Source organism: Castor canadensis, chromosome 6, assembly GCF_047511655.1.
Source record: "Castor canadensis chromosome 6, mCasCan1.hap1v2, whole genome shotgun sequence".
Classification (NCBI taxonomy): Eukaryota; Metazoa; Chordata; class Mammalia; order Rodentia; family Castoridae; genus Castor; species Castor canadensis.
In genome coordinates this window covers 46,820,118-46,841,828 of record NC_133391.1, presented here as the reverse complement: position 1 = coordinate 46,841,828, position 21,711 = coordinate 46,820,118, and positions in this window count along the sequence as shown.

Below are 21,711 nucleotides of genomic sequence, written 5' to 3'. Positions count from 1 at the left end.
CCATTTTAATAGGTGTGGAGTGATATCTTACTAGTGCTTTAGCTTGCATTTTCCTGATGATATATGATTTGAACATTTTGTCATATTCTTATTTGCCATGTGTACATCTTCTTTGATGAGGTATCTACTAAGGTCTGGTTCATTTTTTAATAAGTTGTTTTTTCTCTAACTGTTGAATCCCTTTACATTTTATAAAATGTGGTCACATGTATTGTGCTTCTAGTTACCTGGTGGTGGAAATAATTCTATAACTTTTAAACTATTATAAAAAGGCCTCTCATCAACTAATGTAGTTAGGCTGAAGTTGTTGTAATTTCTGTTATCTCTTCAAGAAAGAGATGTCTATAATTTACCTGAAGCAATCCCCACTTCTTACTGCAATCATTTCCCATTATCCAATTCTAAGGGAGAACTCAGGGGAAATTTTCAAATTTCTCAAATTTTCACAGAACAGAACTTTTGAAAGATAGTGATTCTGGAGTGTTGTCTTTGTTTGATTGGGAAGAAGGTCAGAAGAGTACTCAACTGTCATTGCTAGTCCTCCCAGCCCGCACATAGCCTGTGGGGACAATTCAGAGATTATCTCAGAGATGAGCCTTCTACACTTTTAAGGTAAGAGAAGATGCAGGCCTTGATTTTTAGTCTTCAAGATTGTACTTGGCATGGAACCCAAAGTGGTTGTAAGATTTGCAAATGGTCATCTCAGGAGCACTTGACCTGGGTCAGAGGGTGTCTTAAAAATGTGACATCCAGGCATCAAACTTCCCTTCCAACCTTGTAAGCTTAAGCCAGCTTTCACAATCCTCTCAGCATCTCTCATGGCACTAGTCTGCTTTCTGGCAGCTGTGTAAGGGACTCTTGAACTAAGTAAGAAACTGGGGTGATGTGGGAAATGCCCTATTACATTTCCACAGAACCCCATGACACATTCCCACTCCACTGTATAGTGCTTCAATGTCAACAATGCAGAAGTAATAGCCGGAAAAGGATTTTCACATTGGAAATACCCCTCAAGTCAAAGCTCTGGTCAAGTAAAGAAGCCTTGCTTGAGACGGCAAAAACTTCAGAGGGACAGGGAAGATGGGTAAATACAAAAAGGATGAAAACCCCTGGGACCATTCAGTCTCAAGAAGAGACTAAATAATGTCTCTTTAAACAAGGAACGGATTATTATTCAGAAGCTGCACTCAGACGTACGAACATTTCTCTGCTGCTGCTAGAACAGGAAACAATGGCTTTAACTAGAGCGGGAAGGAATATATATGTGCAAGGAGGGGCTTGCTGACACTTGTGTTATAAAGCACTGTAATAGGGTACTAGAGAGGCTGTCATACCGCTTTCCCACAGAATTTTAAGAACACAACAGATACCTCTTGGTAAAAATGGTTTAGATAAAACATCCCTAGAGGTTGGGGGTTGGATCAGATGACTTCTCTGGGGCCCTTTCAGCTCTATGTGTTTATCATTTTAAAACTAGACTACAAAGCTTTTCAGATAAGTCCAATCTGGTAAACTAGAAGCTCTATCATTTGTTTCTCCCCACCCCAAGCCCTGTCCAATCTTATTTTCTCTGCTTATCCCTTGCGTTGCTGGTGCATACTTGACACCTGCTCTTTGGATATTGTGTTTACACTGCTGTAGTATGCAGTGAGGCACACAGACACTGTTAAAGATTGATGGGACATTTGCAAGGACAGAGAACACAGGGTGTCTCAGTACATTGTGCAAAGGCATTGCAGACTCCCTGCACTGGGAAGCACAGTCGCAAATAAAGCAGATTGATTTCAACAACAAATATTTTCAAAACATTTTACTTTCATGGTTTGCTTTTCCTCAGACTCAAAGTCCCTTTGAAGTCACAGATCCTGTTTGCGTATGGTATCGTCTTGAGGATCTTGTGCTAGAGGAGACCTAGGTGGCCGTCGTGCTTTGTCCTCTATCACAAAAGGCAAACGTGAGAGCACCTGAGTGGTGCTTCACAACATGAAGGGCTCTTCTGAAACCCACACTTTTCCAGTTCCAGATGGTCGCCCATCTTCGGTAATTCCAAGTTTAACAAATGCACGGTGGCTTTCCAGGACATCCCTGAGCAAGAGAAGGTTGAAAATTAAGAGGCTGAAATTTACAAAGCCAAGAAATTAGTTTAGTTCACCTGAGAATTACTCAGTTGAAGTCATTTGAAAAATAATTCAATATCTAAGCTGACTGCCAGCTATGTTAAGTAGAAGCTGGAAAACTATCAGCTTTAAATTTACATAAAACCACCCACATGCAAAATACCCACTACTTACATAAACACCAATGCACAGGCAAATAAATAAACCAATTTGTAAAATAAGATGCACATATTTATAAAATTGTAGGTAAAAAACTACCTCTGGGCAGACAGTCATGCATTCAAGAAGCATCCTGCTTTTCAAATCTTTTGATGAAATTTATTTTGAGTCCCCATTTGATAGCAGGTGGGAAACAAAATCTCAGGCTACTTCAGTTCCTTCCCTGTATTTACCCAGGGTACCAGTAGTCCCAGGACACATAAGCGATGTCAGAGCATCACTGAGAGAATCTGGTCCTCAGTATCAGGCTGGCATCCACTGGCAGGTCTGTTGTCCCATCTGGTCTTTGGCCATCAACCCAGCATCCTCCTTGCTGCCATCTCAAAATTCCCTTGGATCTGTTGCTGTCTCCCAACTATTTCTCTTACTCTAGATGGATGGAGAGGTCATCATACTCTTCTCATTTTATGTTGTGAGTTCAGAACTATTTCAGACCCTTTTATGTAGACAGAAACATCTACATAATGTGTGGGGCCCAGTGCAAAAAATTATTCGGGGGGGGCTCTTGTTTAAAAATTAAGAATTATGAAATGGTGGCAGAAGACTGAGCACCCGGCCCTGTGTGACTAGACAAGTCATTTCCTCATGAAGCCAGCAACATGTGCAGAGGCCTTATAGCTGCACACACACCCTACTGATGTCAACAGTAACAAGGCATTTGCTTCCTTAGCAAAGCATGGGACCTCTAACTTCAGACCTGCTTGGAGATTCTGTGCCTCCCACCAGAATTCAACCTGGGATAAAGGTGGTTGGTGCACAGGACACAGACCTTCTCCCAGTCCACAGAGCCCACGCTGCTTTCTTTCTCTCTCTTATTTTTCTTTCTCCATATGGACAAACTGTGAAGTCCATCAAGTCCAGCACTGTGGCAAGCTGGTTCTTTTTTTACTCATTTCAACATATTGTTTGTGGGGGAAAAAAATCCATTATGTTCTGAGACTTTTAGCACTTAGATTTTTTAAACTAAAAAACAACAACAACAACAAAATTGGGTAATCTTAACCCAAAGGACTTTTCTTTCAATAGCCATTTGCTATAGAACGTATTTTGAAACACAGAAGCTCTGCATAGAAGCCCTTGCTTGGTGTACACTTTGGCCTCCCTTCCCGGAGTGAGTAAGCACCTGAACACTGCAGATGCTGATGGAATTGTGAAAGAGCCCATGGGTAACAGAAACGGGCATTCTATAGTTCTCCAGTGAGAGGAGAAGTAGGTTGATCAAGGTCCCACAGCTGAGTGGGAAAATAGGACCTCAGCCCATGTGGTGGGGTGCCTGAATCTGAAATGTTCATCATAATGCTAAACTGCCTTTTACAGTGAACACTAACACATGGCAGCCTCAATGTTTATTATGATGAAAAGTGACCACTGATTGGTTCCTTACTCACCTCTGCAAAATGTGCAGGCCATCAAAGCAAATATATGCAAGGTACAAGAGAGGAAAAATTGTTTAGTCTGACATTTATTATCTCATTGCAGAACTTTAACAAAATGTTAATAATAGAAAGTAATAACAGGAGCTAAGAAGGGTTCACTCATTTCTTTTTGGCAGGTCAGGCAGACCACAGAGTAATATAGATGGTAGATATAAGCCATAACAGTAAAACACACGCAAATATAATTTTTTTCAATTATGCAATTACATTTGTAAAAGTCTAGAAGTAATCTTCAGGTTTTATGATCTTTGAAGGGTACAAACCTTCAAATAGAATCTTCTGGTAGGAGGGTGACATGCAGATATTGCCTCAGAATTATACCTGTGCCAAGACCCCTCCAAAGGGACAGAATGAGAGAACATGAGTTGTCCTGACTCACTCACTTTCTAGCTGTGTGGCTGGAGGTAAGTCACTTAGCTTCTCTAAGCCTCAGGAGTAATGTCTACTACATAAGGCCTCAATACAAGTGACTGTGTCAATGTGAGAATACTGCAAATGTTCAAAGCCTAATTGTTGGGTTTTTCCTACTTTTTAGATTCAGGCAATAAGACCAGCAATGTACATTTTACCTAAGACACATTGTGTGTTAACCAGTACTCAAAGCTCTTAACATCTGCTAACTCATTTAATCCTTACAAATCCATTAGTTGGTACTATGGTTACTTTACAAATGGGGAAACTGAGGCAAAGAAAGGTTAAGTAACTTACAGTGAAGGAAAAATCCTAAATTATCCTCTGTCTTTGTTTTCAATACTATAGGGGTTTGAACTCAGGACTTCCAAGTTGCTAGGCAAGCACTCTACAACTTGAGCTGTGCCTCCAACCTGAATCTATTCTCTTAAAGCAACTAAAAATTTTGTTTGACATGCGACAGTTTTACTTCTTTAAAGTAATGCATACTACTAGGTAAACATATAGAAAATAGTTTGGTAATCTTACTGTGGGTTATTTTTCTAATTAAAACAATAAAGCTATAACACATAAAATCAAAGATAAGTGGACTACATAAAAACTTAAAACTTCTATGTAATCATAAGCCAAGTTATAAGATAAGACAAATGGGGAGAAAACACTTGTGTTATGAATAAAAGTCAAAGGGTTGAAATTCCTAATACATAGAGAGCTTCTACAAATTAGTAACTGAGCAATTAATTGAACTCAATTAACAATTGCCAAGTGGAAAGAAACAAATTGCCACTGTACATAAACATGTGCTCAATCTCTTTGGCAACCAATGAAATAATAAAAAAAAAGATGTCACCTTTTGTACATTGGATTTAAAAAGGGAATGGAAGTAATACTTAAAACAGTAAAACTGTGGCCAAAAGAAGATTCTTGTATGATATTACATCAGCATAAATTTGAATAGCATTTTAGGAAATAAACTTGGCAGCACCTAGCAAAATTTAAGATGTGCAAACCTTTGACTTGGCAATCCACAAATAGGAGTCTCAACTGTAAGATACTGCGAAAGCATCCAGACTGAAGGTAAAGGACATTGCTGGTTATAGTAAAAACTCAAAAAGCAAAATGGGTGAATTATCACTCAAAAAGAGACATGAAAAAAAATAAACTATCCCACGATACATCTTTGCAATTAAATATTGCAAAGAGGTAGAACCTACGCACTGACGTGTTAATATCTCCAAGGATCTTGGTAAGGACAAAAAGTTGTACATGTATCAACTCAAAATGGATCAAGGACCTTAATATCAAACCTGAAATTCTGAAGTTATTACAGGAAGGAGCAGGAAACACTCTGGAACTAATAGGTACAGGTAAAGACTTCCTCAATAGAACCCCAGCAGCCCAGCAACTAAGAGAAATGATGGACAAATGGGACTTCATAAAATTAAAAAGCTTCTGCTCAACAAAAGAAATGGTCTTTAAACTGAAGAGACCACCCACAGAGCAGGGGAAAATATTTGCCAGCTACACATCAGACAAGGGACTGATAATCAGAATATACAGGAAACTTAAGAAACTAAACTCTCCTAAAATCAATGAACCAATTAAAAAATAGGCAACTGAACTTAATAGAACTTTCTCAAAAGAAGAAATTCAAATAGCAAAAAAGCACATGAAAAAATGCTCACCATCTCTAGCCATAAAGGAAATGCAAATCAACCACACTAAGATTCCACCTCACCCCTGTTAGAATAACCATCATCAAAAACACCACCAACAGCATGTGTTGGCAAGGATTTGGGGAAAAAGGAACACTCATACACTGCCGGTGGGAATGCAAACTAGTGCAAACACTCTGGAAAAAAATTGGAGGCTTCTTAAAAAATTTAAACATAGATCTACCGTATGATCCAATAATACCATTCTTGGGGATATACCCAAAAGAATCTGACACAGGTTACTCCAGAGGCACCTGCACACCCATGTTTATTGCAGCACAATTCACAATAGCCAAGTTATGGAAACAGCCAAGATGCCCCACTATTGATGAATGGATCAAGAAAATGTGGTATTTGTACACAATGGAATTTTACTCAGCCATGAAGAAGAATGAACTGTTATCATTTGCAGGTAAATGGGTGGAACTAGAGAACATCATTCTGAACAAGGTCCTCCAAGCTCAGAAGACCAAAAATCATATGTTCTCCCTCATATGCGGACTTTAGATCTAGGGCAAATGCAGCAATGTGATTGGACTGGGACCACATGACAAGGGGAGAGCACATTCGGGTAATATAGAAATAAGTAGAAAACCCAAAATATGAAAGCGTTTGGTGTCCCCCCTCCAGAGGAGCTAATACAGAAACCTTAAAGCAACAGAGGTTATCATGAGAAGGGGATCAGTAACCAGGGTAAAGATCAGTTAGAGATGAATCAACATGAGTCATAACACGTGTACATGAAAGCAATGCTAGGAATATTTCTGTATAGCAGCCCTCAACTCAACTAGCAAAAACACTTTGCCTTCCTTCTTAGGCTTGTCTCTTTTATTCAACAAAACTAGTGATAAAGGCAGAACAGGACCTGCCTGGAACTGAGGAGGGAAGTGGGGGAGGGGGACGGGGGGAGAAATGACCCAAATAATGTTTGCACATGTGAATAAAAGAATAATAATTTAAAAAAAGCAAACTGGATAGTATATTCCCATTTATAAAAGCTCAAGCTATACACACAACTCACATACATACATATAGAATATGAACATATATTACAAATATTATATATATATATTTACTTGCAAAGATTTACAGTAAAGTACCTGGAAAAAGCACACTAAATTATTGACAGTAGTTATTGTGAAATAGCTTCTCTGTGACCTCATGGGAACAATGCTTGGACTTGAATTTTCCTGAATTCCTTGCCTGGAAAGGAAGACGACTTTCACATAGTGTTGGGTATTCCCATAATGGACTGAGTTTTATTTTATAACATTTTATATTGTTTGAATTTTTAATGATTAACATATACTTATTTATGTAATGGCAAAATACTTGTAGAATGAAACAAAAAGAATATAAAACACAGAAATATTAGAAAAAACAACATGCATACTGTGGTAAGCTCAGTAATATCCTCCAAAGATGGATCCTAATCCTGAAAGTTGTAAATGTCACTAACTTGGAGAAAGGATCTTTTCAGATGTGACTGAGTTCAGGATTTTAGGGAGAAGATTATCCTGGATTATCCAGGTGGGCCCTAAATGCAGCTATATGTATCCTTTTAAGAGGGAGGCTGGGGAGATTTGACATACACAAAGAGACAGTCAGGGAGAGATTTGAAGACTCTGGCCTTGAAGGTTGGGGTGGGGCAAATGTAAGCCAAGGAATGCTGGCAGCCACTACCATCTGGAAAAGGAAAGGACAGATTCTCCCATAGAGCCTCCGGGAAAGCACAGCCTGGTGACATTTTGATTTCAGCCTTGTGACACTAATCTCAGCCTTCTGGCCTCCAGAGCTGTCAGATAATAAATTTCAGTTATTGTAATCAACCCAATTTGTAGTATTTTGTTTCAGTAGGCACAGGAAATGAACACATGCATAATAGAAATTTTAAAAATTGCATAAAAGTGCACAGAAAAAATAAAATGAAAATCATTTGCAGTCTCAAAGCTCAGAAATAATTCACATTTTTAATGTATTCTAATCTTTTAGCTTTAAAATGTGAGTATATGTGTAATCACTTCCATATTTTTCAACTTTATTGGAATATAATTGATATATAAAAATGCATGTGTATTTAAAGTGGACTAGTTAATGAATTTTGACATAGGGACACATCCATGAAACAACTATGAGTAACTACCATTTCTGTGAGTCTCGAATTTCCCCATGTCCATTTGCAACCCATCCTTCCTAGAGCTTCATGCTCTGATTTCTAACACTATAGATCAGATTGCATTTTCTAGAATTGTATATGCATGCTTTTTAAAAATTTGATTGCAGCATTTTGGGATCCAGCCTCATACCAATAAATTGGATTTCCCAGAAGTTTACAGTCTGCATGTTTCTTGAAGTGGTCCTGCCCCTTGCCAAAAAGTTAAGAATCACCACTCTACCAACAAAATCTACCTTTAGGCCACTTCGCCTGCAACAAAGAAATCTAGTTAATAAACAAATATTTATTCATGGTGCACAGACAGGGAAAGCCTTGGCCAGGATTTATTACTAATTGAGAATTGCAAAGTCCTATGTCGTGCATCGGCGGGGGAGAGTCAGTTTTTGGGGTTAACAGGGGACATAATCTTGAGGTCCTCAGGGTAGCATTAAGGATGAAGGATGGGAGGTGAAGCGTCAAGGATGAAGGACAGTTTCCAGAATTTTGTGCTCAGGAAAAACTAAGAACAACAACTTTATCTCAAGGACCTGGTGCAATTTCGGCAGACACCCAGGCCACTGCAGCCACCAGCTGACCATTAAATGCAACCTGCTTGTTACTGTCCTATTAGGTCATCAGCATTCAGCCAGTACAGTAGCATGAAGCGGGGAAGGAACGCTGCATTGAAGAGAAGATAAAAAGAACACAGCAAGCAGAAAGTAAAATGCCTTGAGTCTATTTTTGCAGACTCAAACCCACTAATCGATCTCTCTCCCTCTAAGTTGAGCTCACACAGGATATAATACACACCCAGATCAGTAGTACCACATACACATTTTGACATAATCTGGCCATGGAAAAGAAAGTCACTGTAAAGAAGTCATTAAGTCCTTTGGCTGAAACGAGCTGCCCACCAGTTCACATCTCAACTGCCAAATCTGAGTATGACTCTGGCTTCAAGTCTGAATTGCATTCTGTATGGATGTTAGACGTATACTTTCACTCCAGAATCAAGCAGGCACACTTGATATTTAAAGCAGGGTTTCTATTTTTAGTTTGTTGTTGCACATCTGTCGGCCTTTCTCCTTAATGGCCTGCTCAGTAGAAAAGGAGGAAAGCAGTATAAAATCATTTTGTAGTTCAATACCATGATTAGTTTTCTCAAGTTGACAGCCAGTCCTAACAAGTTTTTTCTTCTCAGGAAAGGTTCTTTTGATGGATGGTGTCCCTGTGGCTCTAAACTGAATCGCACAAGCAAGAAGGAGGTGAATTCTATAGTTGGAGAGAGTCTTTTTCCTGCTAACTCAGGTGAAATTGATAAAACCACACACCTCATACAGCCCCAAAGCGCAAGTCCAAGGGAAAGGACAGGCATTTTTCTTCTTTTCTTTGTTTTAACTGAATTATATCTAATTCTGCCCTTCAAAACCTGAACCTGGTTACAAATAATAACCAAGCAGCCAAGTTTAATAAGTTGCTGTGCATTTTGTAGGAAAACAAAACTCATCAAAATTTCAATTAAAACAATGACATGTTTCCTACCAAAACAAAGGGATGGAATAGTTTGAGAAATACAGAGATTTGGGTAGAAATGGATGACAAATTATAAAAATGTCATCACCCAAAAAATTGTGTTGAGAAATACATTGTTTTTTCATATTTGCAATCTTAAAAAGAATTAAGCTTGAGTAAAACTCAAATTTCTGTATTAAAGTGTGCCAAGCTATTGCCAATATACTGCAGCATTGTTTCTTTGTCATGTGGTCCTTTGACCTTTTAGTCAACTGGCCAGGATCAGTGACAGCTTCATTTTACTGAGTAGATATGTTCTGAAAAGAAATATGGGAATGCTCACCTATGATGTCTGCCTTAAAAGATTTCATTTGTGATTTTTAGCAGCAAGAATACCCATAGGCTAAAAGATATAGCTTTGAGAATATGAGGCAAAGAACCCTCTGTGTTTATGTCCATGTATTCCTACTTTTATAAAAGCATACTTGTATATTTATGAATGCTATATATAATACATATATTTATGTTCATTTGTGCACATTATTTTTATCCTGTGGGATCTACATTTATACCAATGAGACAGTCAGGTATGTTATCTGAAAGGCATTGACACTGGGCTAGACTCTCTAGCTTTGGGAAATATAAATGTCTCTTATTTTTTTCCATTTGAAAACAAGCATGAAACTAAAAGCCTATTTTTGACAAAGTTATTCATGAAAATATTTAAAAACCTAAAATTTGAAACAGAAAAATCACCCATACTTAAGGTATTTTTTTTAATAATACCAGCACATTTAGTTTCAAAGAGTTAATGAGGTAGAAAATGGATTTTGTGTCTCCATTATCTATTATCTAGGATACCTAATGCCAGGGTTTCTGGGGAAACCTGCATGACAAACCCATTCCATCCCATCACCCATTCTGTAGATTTCAGCAAGCACTGACAGAATCCCTACCACACTGTACCGGTTGGGAATGTAAAGGTGTGTGACGTGTGTGGATCTGTGTATTTCTGTTGTCATCTTCAGCTCCTTGAAGTGAAGTGTTTTCTGGATAACCTCCAGAGCTCAGAATCAGAGCATATCTTCTGGTAAGATGCAAAACACCAGAAGTGAGCACACCATACCTTTATCAACAATTGTTTCAGTTGAACATTCCACTTGAGCAGCAAGTGTTCTCACCAACACAGAATAGAATGCTATTAAAATAAATGTGCTAACTCCGACATCCTACAAGCAGCACCCATTCAGACCATCTTTCAATTCTAAACTTGTGCTCATTTTACATTTTCATACACACCTATTGATGTTCACTACCGGCCAGCCCCTGAAATGGACATGTACATATATCTGCTCATATGACCTCACAACAACCGTTTAAGGAAGTAGCATCATGTATCATAACCACTTGGATGAAAAAATTTACACTGAAGTCACAAAAGGGAAAGTCCTGTGCCAAAAATCACACAAAGGTCATACCGCCAGTGAGTGTCATGGGACTCACACACTGGTCTAAGTGATTCCACAAGTCTTGTCCTTCCACTGTGTGCTGTAGTTGTGTGCCTTGTCTTGACCTTGTCCTTAGAAAGTGATCTGGATGTCTGGGGCAATGAGCATCCGTCTCTGACAATTCATATCATTGCCTCCCCAGCAGCCATTTCAGATAGTTTTTCCCTGTGACTGCCCATCTTCTACAACGCAGCTATTCTCAGGCTAACCCAGAGTCTACTTACATAGAAACACTGGCCAGCTAAGGCAGCTATCAAGGTTAATAGCTATCGGATTAATGGGCGAAATGTGGTTACTAGGTTGGAAAACGCAGATACCATTCCTGATAAAATTCACATTTGTTTTTTTTTTTCTTTTTCTTTTATTATTCATATGTGCATACAAGGCTTGGGTCATTTCTCCCCCCTGCCCCCACCCCCTCCCTTACCACCCACTCCGCCCCCTCCCTCTCCCCCCACCCACTCAATACCCAGCAGAAACTATTTTGCCCTTATCTCTAATTTTGTTGTAGAGAGAGTATAAGCAATAATAGGAAGGAACAAGGGTTTTTGCTGGTTGAGATAAGGATAGCTACACAGGGCATTGACTCACATTAATTTCCTGTGCGTGTGTGTTACCTTCTAGGTTAATTCTTTTTGATCTAACCTTTTCTCTAGTTCCTGGTCCCCTTTTCCTATTGGCCTCAGTTGCTTTTAAGGTGTCTGCTTTAGTTTCTCTGCGTTAAGGGCAACAAATGCTAGCTAATTTTTTAGGTGTCTTACCTATCCTCACCCCTCCCTTGTGTGCTCTCGCTTTTATCATGTGCTCAAAGTCCAATCCCCTTGTTGTGTTTGCCCTTGATCTAATGTCCACATATGAGGGAGAACATATGATTTTTGGTCTTTTGGACCAGGCTAACCTCACTCAGAATGATGTTCTCCCATTCCATCCATTTACCAGCGAATGATAACATTTCGTTCTTCTTCATGGCTGCATAAAATTCCATTGTGTATAGATACCACATTTTCTTAATCCATTCGTCAGTGCTGGGGCATCTTGGCTGTTTCCATAACTTGGCTATTGTGAATAGTGCCACAATAAACATGGGTGTGCAGGTGCCTCTGGAGTAACCTGTGTCACAGTCTTTTGGGTATATCCCCAAGAGTGGTATTGCTGGATCAAATGGTAGATCAATGTCTAGCTTTTTAAGTAGCCTCCAAATTTTTTTCCAGAGTGGTTGTACTAGTCTACATCCCCACCATCAGTGTAAGAGGGTTCCTTTTTCCCTGCATCCTCGCCAACACCTGTTGTTGGTGGTGTTGCTGATGATGGCTATTCTAACAGGGGTGAGGTGGAATCTTAGCGTGGTTTTAATTTGCATTTCCTTTATTGCTAGAGATGGTGAGCATTTTTTCATGTGTTTTCTGGCCATTTGAATTTCTTCTTTTGAGAAAGTTCTGTTTAGTTCACTTGCCCATTTCTTTATTGGTTCATTAGTTTTGGGAGAATTTAGTTTTTTAAGTTCCCTATATATTCTGGTTATCAGTCCTTTGTCTGATGTATAGCTGGCAAATATTTTCTCCCACTCTGTGGGTGTTCTCTTCAGTTTAGAGACCATTTCTTTTGATGTACAGAAGCTTTTTAGCTTTATGAGGTCCCATTTATCTATGCTATCTCTTAGTTGCTGTGCTGCTGGGGTTTCGTTGAGAAAGTTCTTACCTATACCTACTAACTCCAGAGTATTTCCTACTCTTTCTTGTATCAACTTAAGAGTTTGGGGTCTGATATTAAGATCCTTGATCCGTTTTGAGTTTAAAATTCACATTTGTAATGAGTAAAATGTAATCATCAAATTTTTCAATGAATTGTGACTATTTTGTTGGCTGTCAACATGAGCTTCCAAAAAAGCTTTATTTAAAAAAATTAGCAGATTTATTGAGAATAATTAATATACAAAAACAGTAGGTCATGTATACAGTTGGTGAGTTCAGACATATGGTAAGTTTGGACCCATGAGACCATTGCTACGATCAAAGTAATGCACCATCACTTCCAAAGGTTTCGTGTGCCCCCGCTTCATTTTGTAACACTTCACATGAGATCTACCCTATTAACAGATTCTGAGAATTATTAAATGTTATACATTCACAAAAACAAAACAAAGTTTCCACTTAATAAAATACTTGTGTGCTGGCTGACAAATGTCTTTGTCAGGAAGGTATACCATTGGAAATGGATCAGGCAAATCAGATGGGGAGAGAAGTACACATGTCTTGAATAGCAGAGATTTTTTAAAGTGATTGATGATGAATTCTTTAACATGTCATTGTGGTACACATTCAGTTAGTTACTATCAATTCAACTAGTTGTCGATTTTGGCTTTAAAAATAGACAACGAACTGGGTTATAGAAACCATAGACAGAAAAATTCCTCATGAAGGTAAAAAGCAACAAACTGATCATAGCTGATTCCCTTACTTTTTCTCTCAATGTTATTTACATAACATACCAACTTGGTAGTTGCATTTAAATGAAATGCCCACTCTTTTCATACTACAAACAGTTATTTTAAATAGAAAAACCATCATATTTGACTATTTTCAATCCACAGTGCTATTGAGGGCATGGAGGTTGTTACTGAGAAAGAACAGTTAGACTCAATATCTAGAATCAAAACCACCCCTCTGTGTTGACTACATGTTTATCTAAGCAGTGAGTGTGAATCTCTGCATGCTACAGTTTCTTACATGAAGGCTGAAATGCAAGACAGACATTAATAAAAGGAAATCCATTAATATTCACCTGAAACAAAAATATATTTAATTGAAAAGAGAAACTAAAACCCTAGCCTGTAAGGCTGGCTGCTTTACTTTAGAATGTTTCTTTTTCTGTCCCCTCAACTTTCACATCTTGCACTGAAGGACTTTTTTTTCATTTTCTCTATGGTGATATAATCAAAGGAGAAATACATGAGAAGCCTGATAATTTCGAGTCTTCATTTCAAGCCATTAAAGCTGAATTGCATAATTTCCTTTCTAAAGATTGGAGCTCTCCAAAAATGAACAGATGAAAGGTCTTGGCTCTCAAGGATACTTGCTCAGCCACTTATACAAATAACATATAATAACATGCATTCTAAGACGAGTTATTTTGCCTTTAGTGTCTCAAAACAGGACGATTGATGCAGTCTAGATCCGTTATTAAGTCCCTACCTGGCTTGCCCGTCCATCACTAGGTCAGCACTACAGGCTTAGAGAGTTGCATTACTGAGCCCCAGTAATACCCAACAATGACCATCATACAAAATTAGATTCTCCATCAAAAACAAAATTTTTTGTGGCTGAAATTATGATTCTGGGTGCAGGCCTCCAGCTCGAGCATCAACATTGATGCAAAATTGATGAAACTTCCAAGTGAAATTGCATTGTTTGATCTTCACAGCCCTGGAATAACATAGCCTAAAGCTACAGTTTCTGTAAACTTACTTTGCACAAACGACTTAGCCAGTGCGGATGTATTGACATAGAGTGCCCATGAATGACATTAGGGCTACTTAGAAAAAAGACAAAATAACAGCAAAAGAATGCAGCAATTGGTTCTGAAAATTACCTTTTTCTAGTGAACCTCTCTGAAAAATTACCTTTTTCTGCTGAATCTCACTCAAAAATTACCTTTTCCAACTGAAGCTCTCTCAAAGTGCCTTGATGTTAAGCAATATAGTTTTAAGTTGAAAATGTCACAAGGCCATGAAAAGAAATTGATAGAAAATTTCAGGGTTCCTTGTTGATATTTGAAGCAGCCTGTGGATTTTTGTTCTTTAACACAGATCTGCTCTGCTGTGCTACCACTTTGATTTCTGTATTGCCAAAAACAGCATGTTTCTGTGCTTAATGGCATCACAGAGAAGGGTATGAAGGTGATTTAGTTATTGCTGCAGAGGTTCTGTTACCAGTGGGAAATTGGTAAACAGATGTTTTTAAAATCTCCATTTTCACCGTGGAACTTTATAAAAGTGCAGTAAATAAAATTCTGAAGTTTCTTTATCTTTTAAAAGAAACTATAATTCTATTTTCTACAGTGTCTTTTTAGAAATTAGGTCCTCTAAGGGAGATTTTTTCTAACAGAGGGAGTTTGTATTTATTCGGTCACAAACGCAGGAGCATCATGTATCTTGGAAGAAGCATTAAATCCAACATGCAGAAGCTGAGTTTTAGCCCGGACTTCTGCCTCTTTCCAGCAGCACGACCTTGGATGGGTCCTTGTGGAATAAGACAATGGACAAGACGACGACAGAGGGTCCTTCCAGCTGTAATGGTCTACAGTTCCCTTTTAGTGCAGATACAAAAGTGACATGTCTCACAATGGTTATTGTTTACTTCCTGTCTTATTAAGAGATGTCTGCATGATTTTGCCCGTGTGTGTGTGTGTGTGTGTGTGTGTGTGTGTGTGTGTGTGTGTGTGTTTCCTTTCAAAGACAAAGAAATGCTCCCTATTCTGGGAAGCATCCGGTTGGAGGGACCCCCTGGGTGGGACTGAGTGAGTTACTGTACTTGGAAAACACAAACTAATTGACCCCTGCCAACCAGATAGATACTTTTTCTCTCCCTTTCTTGCTTAGTTTTTAATTCTTTCTCCCGTTCCTTTACCAGTCTCATCTACTTCCTCTCCATCCTCAATTCTTTTCTCTGCCCCATCTCTTTTCATCTCTCTTTTCTTCTTTGGTCACAAGCCTTTTAATTTCCCCTTAGAACCTTCCCAAAAGGACTTGCTGGTAGAGCTCAAATTTAAGGATTTTGTGAACTGCTATAGTAGTATCAATCTTTATTCTTTTTTTGTCCAAATTCATGAAATAATTAGAAGTAGAGATATATAAAAGGGCCATTTTGACTAAGTGCCTAATATTCAATATTGATTACAATCAGTTTTCTGACAAAGTCGAGGTTAAATAAATTTCAGATTATGACAATGCCTGAAATTTTTATATTGAAAAATTAAGTTAGAATTTTATTATTCTAATCATCTATTATTTTAATAGTCTATAATATAGGCATAATAACTTCTTCATTTGCTTATTTACTAAATTGCCCTTTCCATCTTTATCCTGCATACTTATGACACTAAATAAGTGCTCACTTTCAGATAGCACATTTTATATTTGATTAACTTTTGTGTGAAAAATATAATTTTTTAAAATACCCTTTCAGTGCATTTCCTAGATAAAACTATATACCTTGTGCAAAATAAACTACAAAGGTTAAAAAAATATTTTTGGTGCATCTTCTAGAAGGAATTGTGTTTCTATTTTTTTTTTCATTCATTTTTCTTTTATTATTCATATGTGCACACAAGGCTTGGTTTATTTCTCCCCCCTGCCCCCACCCCCTCCCTTACCACCCACTCCACCCCCTCCCGCTCCCCCCCCAATACCCAGCAGAAACTATTTTGCCCTTATCTCTAATTTTGTTGTAGAGAGAGTATAAGCAATAATAGGGAGGAACAAGGGGTTTTGCTGCTTGAGATAAGGATAGCTATACAGGGCATTGACTCACATTGATTTCTGTGCGTGGGTGTTACCTTCTAGGTTAATTCTTTTTCATCTACCCTTTTCTCTAGTTCCTGGTCCCCTTCTCCTATTGGCCTCAGTTGCTTTTAAGGTATCTGCTTTAGTTTCTCTGCATTAAGGGCAACAAATGCTAGCTAGTTTTTTAGGTGTCTTGCCTATCCTCACCCCTCCCTTGTGTGCTCTCGCTTTTATCATGTGCTCATAGTCCAATCCCCTTGTTGTGTTTGCCCTTGATCTAATGTCCACATATGAGGGAGAACATACGATTTTTGGTCTTTTGAGCCAGGCTAACCTCACTCAGAATGATGTTCTCCAATTCCATCCATTTACCAGCGAATGATAACATTTCGTTCTTCTTCATGGCTGCATAAAATTCCATTGTGTATAGATACTACATTTTCTTAATCCATTCGTCAGTGCTGGGGCATCTTGGCTGTTTCCATAACTTGGCTATTGTGAATAGTGCCACAATAAACATGGGTGTGCAGGTGCCTCTGGAGTAACCTGTGTCACAGTCTTTTGGGTATATCCCCAAGAGTGGTATTGCTGGATCAAATGGTAGATCGATGTCTAGCTTTTTAAGTAGCCTCCAAATTTTTTTCCAGAGTGGTTGTACTAGTCTACATTCCCACCAACAGTGTAAGAGGGTTCCTTTTTCCCCGCATCCTCGCCAACACCTGTTGTTGGTGGTGTTGCTGATGATGGCTATTCTAACAGGGGTGAGGTGGAATCTTAGTGTGGTTTTAATTTGCATTTCCTTTATTGCTAGAGATGGTGAGCATTTTTTCATGTGTTTTCTGGCCATTTGAATTTCTTCTTTTGAGAAAGTTCTGTTTAGTTCACATGCCCATTTCTTTATTGGTTCATTAGTTTTGGGAGAATTTAGTTTTTTAAGTTCCCTGTATATTCTGGTTATCAGTCCTTTGTCTGATGTATAATTGGCAAATATTTTCTCCCACTCTGTGGGTGTTCTCTTCAGTTTAGAGACCATTTCTTTTGATGAACAGAAGCTTTTTAGTTTTATGAGGTCCCATTTATCTATGCTATCTCTTAGTTGCTGTGCTGCTGGGGTTTCATTGAGAAAGTTCTTACCTATACCTACTAACTCCAGAGTATTTCCTACTCTTTCTTGTATCAACTTAAGAGTTTGGGGTCTGATATTAAGATCCTTGATCCATTCTGAGTTAATCTTGGTATAGGGTGATATACATGGATCTAGTTTCAGTTTTTTGCAGACTGCTAGCCAGTTTTCCCAGCAGTTTTTGTTGACGAGGCTGCTATTTCTCCATCATATATTTTTAGCTCCTTTGTCAAAGATAAGTTGCTCATAGTTGTGTGGCTTCATATCTGGATCCTCTATTCTGTTCCACTGGTCTTCATGTCTGTTTTTGTGCCAGTACCATGCTGTTTTTATTGTTATTGCTTTGTAATATAGTTTGAAGTCAGGTATTGTGATACCTCCTGCATTGTTCTTTTGACTGAGTATTGCCTTGGCTATTCGTGGCCTTTTATGTTTCCATATAAATTTAACAGTAGATTTTTCAATCTCTTTAATGAATGTCATTGGAATTTTGATGGGAATTGCATTAAACATGTAGATTACTTTGGGGAGTATCGACATTTTTACTATGTTGATTCTACCAATCCATGAGCATGGGAGATCTCTCCACTTTCTATAGTCTTCCTCAATCTCTTTCTTCAGAAGTGTATAGTTTTCCTTGTAGAGGTCTTTCACATCTTTTGTTAGGTTTACACCTAGGTATTTGATTTTGTTTGAGGCTATTGTAAATGGAATTGTTTTCATACATTCTTTTTCCATTTGCTCATTGTTAGTGTATAGAAATGCTAATGATTTTTCTATGTTGATTTTATATCCTGCTACCTTGCTATAGCTATTGATGATATCTAGAAGCTTCTGAGTAGAGTTTTTTGGGTCTTTAAGGTATAGGATCATGTCGTCTGCAAATAGGAATATTTTGACAGTTTCTTTACCTATTTGTATTCCTTTTATTCCTTCTTCTTGCCTAATTGCTCTGGCTAGGAATTCCCATACTATGTTGAATAGGAGTGGAGATAGTGGGCATCCTTGTCTGGTTCCTGATTTTAGAGGGAATGGTTTTAATTTTTCTCCGTTAAGTATAATGCTGGCTGTAGGTTTGTCATATATAGCTTTTATAATGTTGAGGAACTTTCCTTCTATTCCTAGTTTTCTTAGAGCTTTTATCATGAAATGATGTTGGATCTTATCAAAGGCTTTTTCTGCATCTATTGAGATGATCAAGTGGTTTTTGTCTTTGCTTCTGTTAATGTGGTTTATTACGTTTATTGATTTTCGTATGTTGAACCACCCCTGCATCCCTGGGATGAAGCCTACCTGGTCGTGGTGAATATTCTTTTTGATGTGTTGCTGAATTCGATTTGCCATTATTTTGTTGAGAATAGAAGAAACTATTCATATATTGGGTAAATAGTTTTTAAAAACTTTCATCTTCAGTCATAGAATATTGTTTACAATCAAAATGAATGGTTAAGGAAGGATTTTTTTTTAACTTTCATACCTTCAAAATTATAAGAAACTGTCTCATTTTTTGTGAAGTCAGTTGTTTTGGAATTTGATTAATGAGAACAATCAAATCATTTTAGTGACTCCTTTTTTTCTCTAGTACTTTCTTCTTTTCTTTTGTACTTTATATTCTTGACTTTTGTCATGAATGTTGTCATATATGATTTTAATTTTCCATCATAAAATTTTGGGATTGGAAAGGTGTCATTTTTGCTTTCAATTCATTCTCCCAAGATGTAATACATCCTAAAAATTTACTTTTTCTTGAAAAATTCATGGACTAAATAAATTAAATATCTCAGATTTAAATACTGCTCTTGGCAGGGATATAAGGAAACACTCTCTCATATATTGCTATGGGATATAAGCTCATTCCAGAAATTTGGGCTATCCAACAACGCTGCAAATGCATTTACCATTTGTTTCATCATTCCCATGTCTCAGAATTTGCCCTTACGATACACCTCCAGCAATCTGAAAATACAAACCCACAGGTTATTCTTTGCAAAATATTGGAAATTTCCTAACTATCTAAACATTGGGTAAAAACTGCTACATACACACAATGGAGTACTCTAGAGCTATATATATATATAAAAAAAAGAATGAAAAGATCTTTATGAAATGTTATAACATTTCCTGGAGATACTTTTAAATGAAAAAGACAAAGTGCAAAACACCTTGTGCTGTTTGTATAAGAAAGAAGATAGGGCAAAAATGCAATCTCTGCTTATCCTTATAACAAGAAACAAGAAAGAATAAACTAGAAAACAATGAAATTTATTACTTACACTGAGTATGGGGATGAGATGGAGCAAAAAGACTCAGAGAAGAAATGACACTTCCCTACATATATTTTTTGTATGGTTTAACTAGAAACATGTTGATATTCTACATCTTCAACAAAGTGATAGGAAGTTAGGAAGAATGTGAGGGAGACTCTAAGCACTGAAAACAAGCTGAAACAAATTGACATAATTGTTCGTCAGAGGAAAGAAGGGAAAGGAAGGCAAGAGGAGAGAGGGAGGGAGGGAAGGAAGGAGGGAAGGAAAGGGAAAGGAAGGAAGGAAAGAAAGGAGGGAGGAACAGAGGGATAGCGAGAGGGAGGAAGGGAGAAAGGAATTTGGGAAACGAGGGCTCTTATGTACAACAGTAGGCCAAATGCCAACTAGTAAGTGTGAAAGTAGTGCTAGAAAAAGTCAACATTCTGTAACTGTAATGGTAAAGATCGTATCAGGAAATAATCATCAATTTATACTAAATCAAGGGAAGAACTTTTGATGAGGAGCAAGATATTTTCAGATCCTTAAACTATCTCCTTAGAGACTGCTTTTTAATTGTAAGAGGGAGAAATTGAGAACACCTTGATCAGATGACCAAAATTCACGTCACCCATGAGGGCCAGATGGACAGGCATGCTTCCAGATAGGGTACCCCAAGAAGGAAAGAGCATCACCTCTGCTGTTTTGGCGAAGAATGGATAATGTGAATCTCTTCATCACAAAGTCTCAGCCAAACCTAAAATGCAGGGTATTCTATTTAAAGGATGAAAGTGGGAACATATTCTTCAAAAAAGTCAATGTTGTTCTGTTTACCTGAAGCTCTCCTTTGCAGTGGTCCAGTCAGAAACCTGGGGTTTTAGTCATCCCTCTAAGCTGTAGACTTCCGGAGCCAAATGGTAGGAGGAGAGAGGGGAAAAAAACACATCAAGTTTGTGGCCCATCTTGTTGGGAGCACAGTTAGACCTGTCAGGGAGGAAGGTCCTCCAACCTCAGAGTTTGTGGCAAAGAAATTGCTGGAGGGCTGGGGAGAGAGAGGAGAGCAGAGAGAAGGGAAGAGGACAACCAGCTCTCTGTGATGCTTACGAGCTCCTTTTGCTGCTCTTGGTGGCAGAACTAGAGCGCTTCTCAGGAAGCTTGCCCCTGTTCTGTGATGACCATTTCTGAATTTAGGCTGAATTCAGCTCAGGTAGAGAGCTTTCAAAGGGAAAAAATGGCAAACTCACCATAAGGTAAGTGTGATTTCAAATGCTGGTTTCCGTCCATAATCCATTTGCTACTATTTACTTTTCAAAGTCCTCAAAAAGCTGCTCTAGGTATTCTGTCCAGGTTTTAAAGTCATTTAGGATAGACAGTAGAGTGTGCTTGTTTCCTCTTACCCACAACCAGAAGTACTTGTGTATCTTTGTATGTTGGTCTTTAATTTAACTCAATTGTGGTCAGAACACCTACTCTGTAATATTTCAGTACTTTAAAATCTACTGATCATCTGGAGGCATAGATCAAGTGGTAAAGTGTTTCTCTAGCAAGTATGAGCCCCTGAGTTCAAACCCCAGAACCATAAAAAAGAAATAAATAAAATAGATAAATTAAAATAAAGTCTATTGATCATTTTTGTAGCCTGGGATATGATCTCTTTTGGTAAATATTAAATGTTCCCTTGAAAAGACAATGTAAAATTGTTGGGTGTCAAGTTCTATAAATGTTAATTAGGTCAAGTTGATTGACAGTGCTATTCATATTTTTCCATATCT